Source organism: Rhododendron vialii, chromosome 4a, assembly GCF_030253575.1.
Source record: "Rhododendron vialii isolate Sample 1 chromosome 4a, ASM3025357v1".
NCBI lineage: Eukaryota > Viridiplantae > Streptophyta > Magnoliopsida > Ericales > Ericaceae > Rhododendron > Rhododendron vialii.
Window position 1 is genome coordinate 21,976,761 of NC_080560.1, and position 11,438 is coordinate 21,988,198.

Below are 11,438 nucleotides of genomic sequence, written 5' to 3' on the forward strand. Positions count from 1 at the left end.
TTTGGTACCGTAACGAAGTACTCGTACGGTATTGCACCGTTTTGGTGTGGTTTGGTACCGTATGGATGTACTCGTACGGCATTGCACCGTTTTGGTGTGGTTTGGTACCGTATGGTATTGCACCGTTTTGGTGTGGTTTGGTACCGTATGGATGTACTCGTACGGTATTGCACCGTTTTGGTTTGGTTTGGTACCGTAACGAAGTACTCGTACGGTATTGCACCGTTTTGGTGTGGTTTGGTACCGTATGGATGTACTCGTACGGTATTGCACCGTTTTGGTGTGGTTTGGTACCTTATGGATGTACTCGTACGGTATTGCACCGTTTTGGTTTGGTTTGGTACCGTAACGAAGTACTCGAACGGTATTGTACCCTTTTGGTGTGGTTTGGTACAGTAACGAAGTACTCGTACGGTATTGCACCGTTTTGGTGTGGTTTGGTACGGTATGGATGTACTCGTACGGTATTGCACCGTTTTGGTGTGGTTTGGAACCGTATGGATGTACTCGTACGGTATTGCACCGTTTTGGTTTGGTTTGGCACCGTATGGATGTACTCGTACGGTATTGCACCGTTTTGGTTTGGTTTTGTACCGTAACGAATTACTCGAACGGTATTGGACCCTTTTGGTGTGGTTTGGTACCGTAACGAAGTACTCGTACGGTATTGCACCGTTTTGGTGTGGTTTGGTACCGTATGGATGTACTCGTACGGTATTGTACCCTTTTTGTGTGGTTTGGTACCGGAACGAAGTACTCGTACGGTATTGCACCGTTTTGGTGTGGTTTGGTATTGTATGGATGTACTCGTACGGTATTGCACCGTTTTGGTTTGGATTGGTACCGTAACGAAGTACTCGAACGGTATTGTACCCTTTTGGTGTGGTTTGGTACCGTAACGAAGTACTCGTACGGTATTGCACCGTTTTGGTGTGATTTGGTACCGTATGGATGTACTCGTACGGTATTGCACCGTTTTGGTATGGTTTGGTACCGTATGGATGTACTCGTACGGTATTGCACCGTTTTGGTTTGGTTTGGTAGCGTAACGAAGTACTCGTATGGTATTGCACCGTTTTGGTGTGGTTTGGTACCGTATGGATGTACTCGTACGGTATTGCACCGTTTTGGTGTGGTTTGGTACCGTATGGATGTACTCGTACGGTATTGCACCGTTTTGGTTAGGTTTGGTACCGTAACGAAGTACTCGTACGGTATTGTACCCTTTTGGTGTGGTTTGGTACCGTAACGAAGTACTCGTACGGTATTGCACTATTTTGGTGTGGTTTGGTACCGTATGGATGTACTCGTACGGTATTGCACCGTTTTGGTGGGGTTAGGTACCGTATGGACGTACTCGTACGGTATTGCACCGTTTTGGTTTGGTTTGGTACCGTAACGAAGTACTCGTACGGTATTGTACCCTTTTGGTGTGGTTTGGTACCGTAACGAAGTACTCGTGCGGTATTGCACCGTTTTGGAGAGGTTTGGTACCGTATTGATCTACTCGTACGGTATTGCACCGTTTTGGTTAGGTTTGGTACCGTAACGAAGTACTCGTACGGTATTGTAACCTTTTGGTGTGGTTTGGTACCGTAACGAAGTACTCGTACGGTATTGCACCGTTTTGGTGTGGTTTGGTACCGTATGGATGTACTCGTACGGTATTGCACCGTTTTGGTGTGGTTTGGTACCTTATGGATGTACTCGTACGGTATTGCACCGTTTTGGTTTGGTTTGGTACCGTAACGAAGTACTCGAACGGTATTGTACCCTTTTGGTGTGGTTTGGTACAGTAACGAAGTACTCGTACGGTATTGCACCGTTTTGGTGTGGTTTGGTACCGTATGGATGTACTCGTACGGTATTGCACCGTTTTGGTGTGGTTTGGAACCGTATGGATGTACTCGTACGGTATTGCACCGTTTTGGTTTGGTTTCGTACCGTAACGAAGTACTCGTACGGTATTGTAACCTTTTGGTGTGGTTTGGTACCGTAACGAAGTACTCGTACGATATTGCACCGTTTTGGTGTGGTTTGGTACCGTATGGATGTACTCGTACGGTATTGCACCGTTTTGGTGTGGTTTCGTACCGTATGGATGTACTAGTACGGTATTGCACCATTTTGGTGTGGTTTGGTACCGTATCGATGTACTCGTACGGTATTGCACCGTTTTGGTTAGGTTTGGTACCGTAACGAAGTACTCGTACGGTATTGTAACCTTTTGGTGTGGTTTGGTACCGTAACGAAGTACTCGTACGGTATTGCACCGTTTTGGTGTGGTTTGGTACCGTATGGATGTACTCGTACGGTATTGCACCGTTTTGGTTTGGTTTGGTACCGTAACGAAGTACTCGTACGGTATTGCACCGTTTTGGTGTGGTTTGGTACCGTATGGATGTACTCGTACGGCATTGCACCGTTTTGGTGTGGTTTGGTACCGTATGGTATTGCACCGTTTTGGTGTGGTTTGGTACCGTATGGATGTACTCGTACGGTATTGCACCGTTTTGGTTTGGTTTGGTACCGTAACGAAGTACTCGTACGGTATTGCACCGTTTTGGTGTGGTTTGGTACCGTATGGATGTACTCGTACGGTATTGCACCGTTTTGGTGTGGTTTGGTACCTTATGGATGTACTCGTACGGTATTGCACCGTTTTGGTTTGGTTTGGTACCGTAACGAAGTACTCGAACGGTATTGTACCCTTTTGGTGTGGTTTGGTACAGTAACGAAGTACTCGTACGGTATTGCACCGTTTTTGTGTGGTTTGGTACCGTATGGATGTACTCGTACGGTATTGCACCGTTTTGGTGTGGTTTGGAACCGTATGGATGTACTCGTACGGTATTGCACCGTTTTGGTTTGGTTTGGCACCGTATGGATGTACTCGTACGGTATTGCACCGTTTTGGTTTGGTTTGGTACCGTAACGAATTACTCGAACGGTATTGGACCCTTTTGGTGTGGTTTGGTACCGTAACGAAGTACTCGTACGGTATTGCACCGTTTTGGTGTGGTTTGGTACCGTATGGATGTACTCGTACGGTATTGTACCCTTTTTGTGTGGTTTGGTACCGGAACGAAGTACTCGTACGGTATTGCACCGTTTTGGTGTGGTTTGGTACCGTATGGATGTACTCGTACGGTATTGCACCGTTTTGGTTAGGTTTGGTACCGTATGGATGTACTCGTACGGTATTGCACCGTTTTGGTTTGGATTGGTACCGTAACGAAGTACTCGAACGGTATTGTACCCTTTTGGTGTGGTTTGGTACCGTAACGAAGTACTCGTACGGTATTGCACCGTTTTGGTGTGATTTGGTACCGTATGGATGTACTCGTACGGTATTGCACCGTTTTGGTATGGTTTGGTACCGTATGGATGTACTCGTACGGTATTGCACCGTTTTGGTTTGGTTTGGTAGCGTAACGAAGTACTCGTATGGTATTGCACCGTTTTGGTGTGGTTTGGTACCGTATGGATGTACTCGTACGGTATTGCACCGTTTTGGTGTGGTTTGGTACCGTATGGATGTACTCGTACGGTATTGCACCGTTTTGGTTAGGTTTGGTACCGTAACGAAGTACTCGTACGGTATTGTACCCTTTTGGTGTGGTTTGGTACCGTAACGAAGTACTCGTACGGTATTGCACTATTTTGGTGTGGTTTGGTACCGTATGGATGTACTCGTACGGTATTGCACCGTTTTGGTGGGGTTAGGTACCGTATGGACGCACTCGTACGGTATTGCACCGTTTTGGTTTGGTTTGGTACCGTAACGAAGTACTCGTACGGTATTGTACCCTTTTGGTGTGGTTTGGTACCGTAACGAAGTACTCGTGCGGTATTGCACCGTTTTGGAGAGGTTTGGTACCGTATTGATCTACTCGTACGGTATTGCACCGTTTTGGTTAGGTTTGGTACCGTAACGAAGTACTCGTACGGTATTGTAACCTTTTGGTGTGGTTTGGTACCGTAACGAAGTACTCGTACGGTATTGAACCGTTTTGGTGTGGTTTGGTACCGTATGGATGTACTCGTACGGTATTGCACCGTTTTGGTTTGGTTTGGTACCGTAACGAAGTACTCGTACGGTATTGCACCGTTTTGGTGTGGTTTGGTACCGTATGGATGTACTCGTACGGCATTGCACCGTTTTGGTGTGGTTTGGTACCGTATGGTATTGCACCGTTTTGGTGTGGTTTGGTACCGTATGGATGTACTTGTACGGTATTGCACCGTTTTGGTTTTGTTTGGTACCGTAACGAAGTACTCGTACGGTATTGCACCGTTTTGGTGTGGTTTGGTACCGTATGGATGTACTCGTACGGTATTGCACCGTTTTGGTGTGGTTTAATACCTTATGGATGTACTCGTACGGTATTGCACCGTTTTGGTTTGGTTTGGTACCGTAACGAAGTACTCGAACGGTATTGTACCCTTTTGGTGTGGTTTGGTACAGTAACGAAGTACTCGTACGGTATTGCACCGTTTTGGTGTGGTTTGGTACCGTATGGATGTACTCGTACGGTATTGCACCGTTTTGGTGTGGTTTGGAACCGTATGGATGTACTCGTACGGTATTGCACCGTTTTGGTTTGGTTTCGTACCGTAACGAAGTACTCGTACGGTATTGTAACCTTTTGGTGTGGTTTGGTACCGTAACGAAGTACTCGTACGGTATTGCACCGTTTTGGTGTGGTTTGGTACCGTATGGATGTACTCGTACGGTATTGCACCGTTTTGGTGTGGTTTGGTACCGTATGGATGTACTCGTACGGTATTGCACCGTTTTGGTGTGGTTTGGTACCGTATGGATGTACTCGTACGGTATTGCACCGTTTTGGTGTGGTTTGGTACCGTATCGATGTACTCGTACGGTATTGCACCGATTTGGTTAGGTTTGGTACCGTAACTAAGTACTCGTACGGTATTGTACCCTTTTGGTGTGGTTTGGTACCGTAACGAAGTACTCGTACGGTATTGCACTATTTTGGTGTGGTTTGGTACCGTATGGATGTACTCGTACGGTATTGCACCGTTTTGGTGTGGTTTGGAACCGTATGGATGTACTCGTACGGTATTGCACCGTTTTGGTTTGGTTTGGTACCGTAACGAAGTACTCGTACGGTATTGCACCGTTTTGGTGTGGTTTGGTACCGTAACGAAGTACTCGTACGGTATTGCACCGTTTTGGTGTGGTTTGATACCGTATGGATTTACTCGTACGGTATTGCACCGTTTTGGTGTGGTTTGGTACCGTATGGATGTACTCGTACGGTATTGCACCATTTTGGTTTGGTTTGGTACCGTAACGAAGTACTCGTACGGTATTGCACAGTTTTGGGGTGGTTTTGTACCGTATGGATGTACTCGTACGGCATTGCACCGTTTTGGTGTGGTTTGGTGCCGTATGGATGTACTCGTACGGTATTGCACCGTTTTGGTGTGGTTTGGCACCGTATGGATGTACTCGTACGGTATTGCACCGTTTTGGTTTGGTTTGGTACCGTAACGAATTACTCGAACGGTATTGTACCCTTTTGGTGTGGTTTGGTACCGTAACGAAGTACTCGTACGGTATTGCACCGTTTTGGTGTGGTTTGGTACCGTATGGATGTACTCGTACAGTATTGCACCGTTTTGGTGTGGTTTGGTACCGTATGGAAGTACTCGTACGGTATTGCACCGTTTTGCTTTGGTTTGGTACCGTAACGAAGTACTCGAACGGTATTGTACCCTTTTGGTGTGGTTTGGTACAATAACGAAGTACTCGTACGGTATTTCACCGTTTTGGCGTGGTTTGGTACCGTATGGATGTACTCGTACGGTATTGCACCGTTTTGGTGTGGTTTGGAACCGTATGGATGTACTCGTACGGTATTGCACCGTTTCGGTTTGGTTTGGTACCGTAACGAAGTACTCGTACGGTATTGTACCCTTTTGGTGTGGTTTGGTACCGTAACGATGTACTCGTACGGTATTGCACCGTTTTGGTGTGGTTTGATACCGTATGGATTTACTCGTACGGTATTGCACCGTTTTGGTGTGGTTTGGTACCGTATGGATGTACTCGTACGGTATTGAACCGTTTTGGTTTGGTTTGGTACCGTAACGAAGTACTCGTACGGTATTGCACCGTTTTGGGGTGGTTTGGTACCGTATGGATGTACTCGTACGGCATTGCACCGTTTTGGTGTGGTTTGGTACCGTATGGATGTACTCGTACGGTATTGCACCGTTTTGGTGTGGTTTGGCACCGTATGGATGTACTTGTACGGTATTGCACCGTTTTGGTTTGGTTTGGTACCGTAACGAATTACTCGAACGGTATTGTACCCTTTTGGTGTGGTTTGGTACCGTAACGAAGTACTCGTACGGTATTGCACCGTTTTGGTGTGGTTTGGTACCGTATGGATGTACTCGTACGGTATTGCACCGTTTTGGTTTGGTTTGGTACCGTAACGAAGTACTCGTACGGTATTGCACCGTTTTGGTATGGTTTGGTACCGTATGGATGTACTCGTACGGCATTGCACCGTTTTGGTGTGGTTTGGTACCGTATGGTATTGCACCGTTTTGGTGTGGTTTGGTACCGTATGGATGTACTTGTACGGTATTGCACCGTTTTGGTTTGGTTTGGTACCGTAAGGAAGTACTCGTACGGTATTGCACCGTTTTGGTGTGGTTTGGTACCGTATGGATGTACTCGTACGGTATTGCACCGTTTTGGTGTGGTTTGGTACCTTATGGATGTACTCGTACGGTATTGCACCGTTTTGGTTTGGTTTGGTACCGTAACGAAGTACTCGAACGGTATTGTACCCTTTTGGTGTGGTTTGGTACAGTAACGAAGTACTCGTACGGTATTGCACCGTTTTGGTGTGGTTTGGTACCGTATGGATGTACTCGTACGGTATTGCACCGTTTTGGTGTGGTTTGGAACCGTATGGATGTACTCGTACGGTATTGCACCGTTTTGGTTTGGTTTCGTACCGTAACGAAGTACTCGTACGGTATTGTAACCTTTTGGTGTGGTTTGGTACCGTAACGAAGTACTCGTACGATATTGCACCGTTTTGGTGTGGTTTGGTACCGTATGGATGTACTCGTACGGTATTGCACCGTTTTGGTGTGGTTTGGAACCGTATGGATGTACTCGTACGGTATTGCACCGTTTTGGTTTGGTTTCGTACCGTAACGAAGTACTCGTACGGTATTGTAACCTTTTGGTGTGGTTTGGTACCGTAACGAAGTACTCGTACGATATTGCACCGTTTTGGTGTGGTCTGGTACCGTATGGATGTACTCGTACGGTATTGCACCGTTTTGGTGTGGTTTCGTACCGTATGGATGTACTAGTACGGTATTGCACCGTTTTGGTGTGGTTTGGTACCGTATCGATGTACTCGTACGGTATTGCACCGTTTTGGTTAGGTTTGGTACCGTAACGAAGTACTCGTACGGTATTGCACCGTTTTGGTGCGGTTTGATACCGTATGGATTTACTCGTACGGTATTGCACCGTTTTGGTGTGGTTTGGTACCGTATGGATGTACTCGTACGGTATTGCACCATTTTGGTTTGGTTTGGTACCGTAACGAAGTACTCGTACGGTATTGCACCGTTTTGGTGTTGTTTGGCACCGTATGGATGTACTCGTACGGTATTGCACCGTTTTGGTGTGGTTTGGTACCGTATGGATGTACTCGTACGGTATTGCACCGTTTTGGTGTGGTTTTGTACCGTATCGATGTACTCGTACGGTATTGCACCGATTTGGTTAGGTTTGGTACCGTAACGAAGTACTCGTACGGTATTGTACCCTTTTGGTGTGGTTTGGTACCGTAACGAAGTACTCGTACGGTATTGCACTGTTTTGGTGTGGTTTGGTACCGTATGGATGTACTCGTACGGTATTGCACCGTTTTGGTGTGGTTTGGTACCGTATGGACGTACTCGTACGGTATTGCACCGTTTTGGTTTGGTTTGGTACCGTAACGAAGTACTCGTACGGTATTGCACCGTTTTGGTGTGGTTTGGTACCGTAACGAAGTACTCGTACGGTATTGCACCGTTTTGGTGTGGTTTGATACCGTATGGATTTACTCGTACGGTATTGCACCGTTTTGGTGTGGTTTGGTACCGTATGGATGTACTCGTACGGTATTGCACCATTTTGGTTTGGTTTGGTACCGTAACGAAGTACTCGTACGGTATTGCACCGTTTTGGGGTGGTTTGGTACCGTATGGATGTACTCGTACGGCATTGCACCGTTTTGGTGTGGTTTGGTGCCGTATGGATGTACTCGTACGGTATTGCACCGTTTTGGTGTGGTTTGGCACCGTATGGATGTACTCGTACGGTATTGCACCGTTTTGGTTTGGTTTGGTACCGTAACGAATTACTCGAACGGTATTGTACCCTTTTGGTGTGGTTTGGTACCGTAACGAAGTACTCGTACGGTATTGCACCGTTTTGGTGTGGTTTGGTACCGTATGGATGTACTCGTACGGTATTGCACCGTTTTGGTGTGGTTTGGTACCGTATGGAAGTACTCGTACGGTATTGCACCGTTTTGGTTTGGTTTGGCACCGTAACGAAGTACTCGAACGGTATTGTACCCTTTTGGTGTGGTTTGGTACAGTAACGAAGTACTCGTACGGTATTTCACCGTTTTGGCGTGGTTTGGTACCGTATGGATGTACTCGTACGGTATTGCACCGTTTTGGTGTGGTTTGGAACCGTATGGATGTACTCGTACGGTATTGCACCGTTTCGGTTTGGTTTGGTACCGTAACGAAGTACTCGTACGGTATTGTACCCTTTTGGTGTGGTTTGGTACCGTAACGAAGTACTCGTACGGTATTGCACCGTTTTGGTGTGGTTTGATACCGTATGGATTTACTCGTACGGTATTGCACCGTTTTGGTGTGGTTTGGTACCGTATGGATGTACTCGTACGGTGTTGAACCGTTTTGGTTTGGTTTGGTACCGTAACGAAGTACTCGTACGGTATTGCACCGTTTTGGGGTGGTTTGGTACCGTATGGATGTACTCGTACGGCATTGCACCGTTTTGGTGTGGTTTGGTACCGTATGGATGTACTCGTACGGTATTGCACCGTTTTGGTGTGGTTTGGCACCGTATGGATGTACTTGTACGGTATTGCACCGTTTTGGTTTGGTTTGGTACCGTAACGAATTACTCGAACGGTATTGTACCCTTTTGGTGTGGTTTGGTACCGTAACGAAGTACTCGTACGGTATTGCACCGTTTTGGTGTGGTTTGGTACCGTATGGATGTACTCGTACGGTATTGCACCGTTTTGGTTTGGTTTGGTACCGTAACGAAGTACTCGTACGGTATTGCACCGTTTTGGTGTGGTTTGGTACCGTATGGATGTACTCGTACGGCATTGCACCGTTTTGGTGTGGTTTGGTACCGTATGGTATTGCACCGTTTTGGTGTGGTTTGGTACCGTATGGATGTACTTGTACGGTATTGCACCGTTTTGGTTTGGTTTGGTACCGTAACGAAGTACTCGTACGGTATTGCACCGTTTTGGTGTGGTTTGGTACCGTATGGATGTACTCGTACGGTATTGCACCGTTTTGGTGTGGTTTGGTACCTTATGGATGTACTCGTACGGTATTGCACCGTTTTGGTTTGGTTTGGTACCGTAACGAAGTACTCGAACGGTATTGTACCCTTTTGGTGTGGTTTGGTACAGTAACGAAGTACTCGTACGGTATTGCACCGTTTTGGTGTGGTTTGGTACCGTATGGATGTACTCGTACGGTATTGCACCGTTTTGGTGTGGTTTGGAACCGTTTGGATGTACTCGTACGGTATTGCACCGTTTTGGTTTGGTTTCGTACCGTAACGAAGTACTCGTACGGTATTGTAACCTTTTGGTGTGGTTTGGTACCGTAACGAAGTACTCGTACGATATTGCACCGTTTTGGTGTGGTTTGGTACCGTATGGATGTACTCGTACGGTATTGCACCGTTTTGGTGTGGTTTCGTACCGTATGGATGTACTAGTACGGTATTGCACCGTTTTGGTGTGGTTTGGTACCGTATCGATGTACTCGTACGGTATTGCACCGTTTTGGTTAGGTTTGGTACCGTAACGAAGTACTCGTACGGTATTGTAACCTTTTGGTGTGGTTTGGTACCGTAACGAAGTACTCGTACGGTATTGCACCGTTTTGGTGTGGTTTGGTACCGTATGGATGTACTCGTACGGTATTGCACCGTTTTGGTTTGGTTTGGTACCGTAACGAAGTACTCGTACGGTATTGCACCGTTTTGGTGTGGTTTGGTACCGTATGGATGTACTCGTACGGCATTGCACCGTTTTGGTGTGGTTTGGTACCGTATGGTATTGCACCGTTTTGGTGTGGTTTGGTACCGTATGGATGTACTCGTACGGTATTGCACCGTTTTGGTTTGGTTTGGTACCGTAACGAAGTACTCTTACGGTATTGCACCGTTTTGGTGTGGTTTGGTACCGTATGGATGTACTCGTACGGTATTGCACCGTTTTGGTGTGGTTTGGTACCTTATGGATGTACTCGTACGGTATTGCACCGTTTTGGTTTGGTTTGGTACCGTAACGAAGTACTCGAACGGTATTGTACCCTTTTGGTGTGGTTTGGTACAGTAACGAAGTACTCGTACGGTATTGCACCGTTTTGGTGTGGTTTGGTACCGTATGGATGTACTCGTACGGTATTGCACCGTTTTGGTGTGGTTTGGAACCGTATGGATGTACTCGTACGGTATTGCACCGTTTTGGTTTGGTTTGGCACCGTATGGATGTACTCGTACGGTATTGCACCGTTTTGGTTTGGTTTGGTACCGTAACGAATTACTCGAACGGTATTGGACCCTTTTGGTGTGGTTTGGTACCGTAACGAAGTACTCGTACGGTATTGCACCGTTTTGGTGTGGTTTGGTACCGTATGGATGTACTCGTACGGTATTGTACCCTTTTTGTGTGGTTTGGTACCGGAACGAAGTACTCGTACGGTATTGCACCGTTTTGGTGTGGTTTGGTACCGTATGGATGTACTCGTACGGTATTGCACCGTTTTGGTTAGGTTTGGTACCGTATGGATGTACTCGTACGGTATTGCACCGTTTTGGTTTGGATTGGTACCGTAACGAAGTACTCGAACGGTATTGTACCCTTTTGGTGTGGTTTGGTACCGTAACGAAGTACTCGTACGGTATTGCACCGTTTTGGTGTGATTTGGTACCGTATGGATGTACTCGTACGGTATTGCACCGTTTTGGTATGGTTTGGTACCGTATGGATGTACTCGTACGGTATTGCACCGTTTTGGTTTGGTTTGGTAGCGTAACGAAGTACTCGTATGGTATTGCACCGTTTTGGTGTGGTTTGGTACCGTATGGATGTACT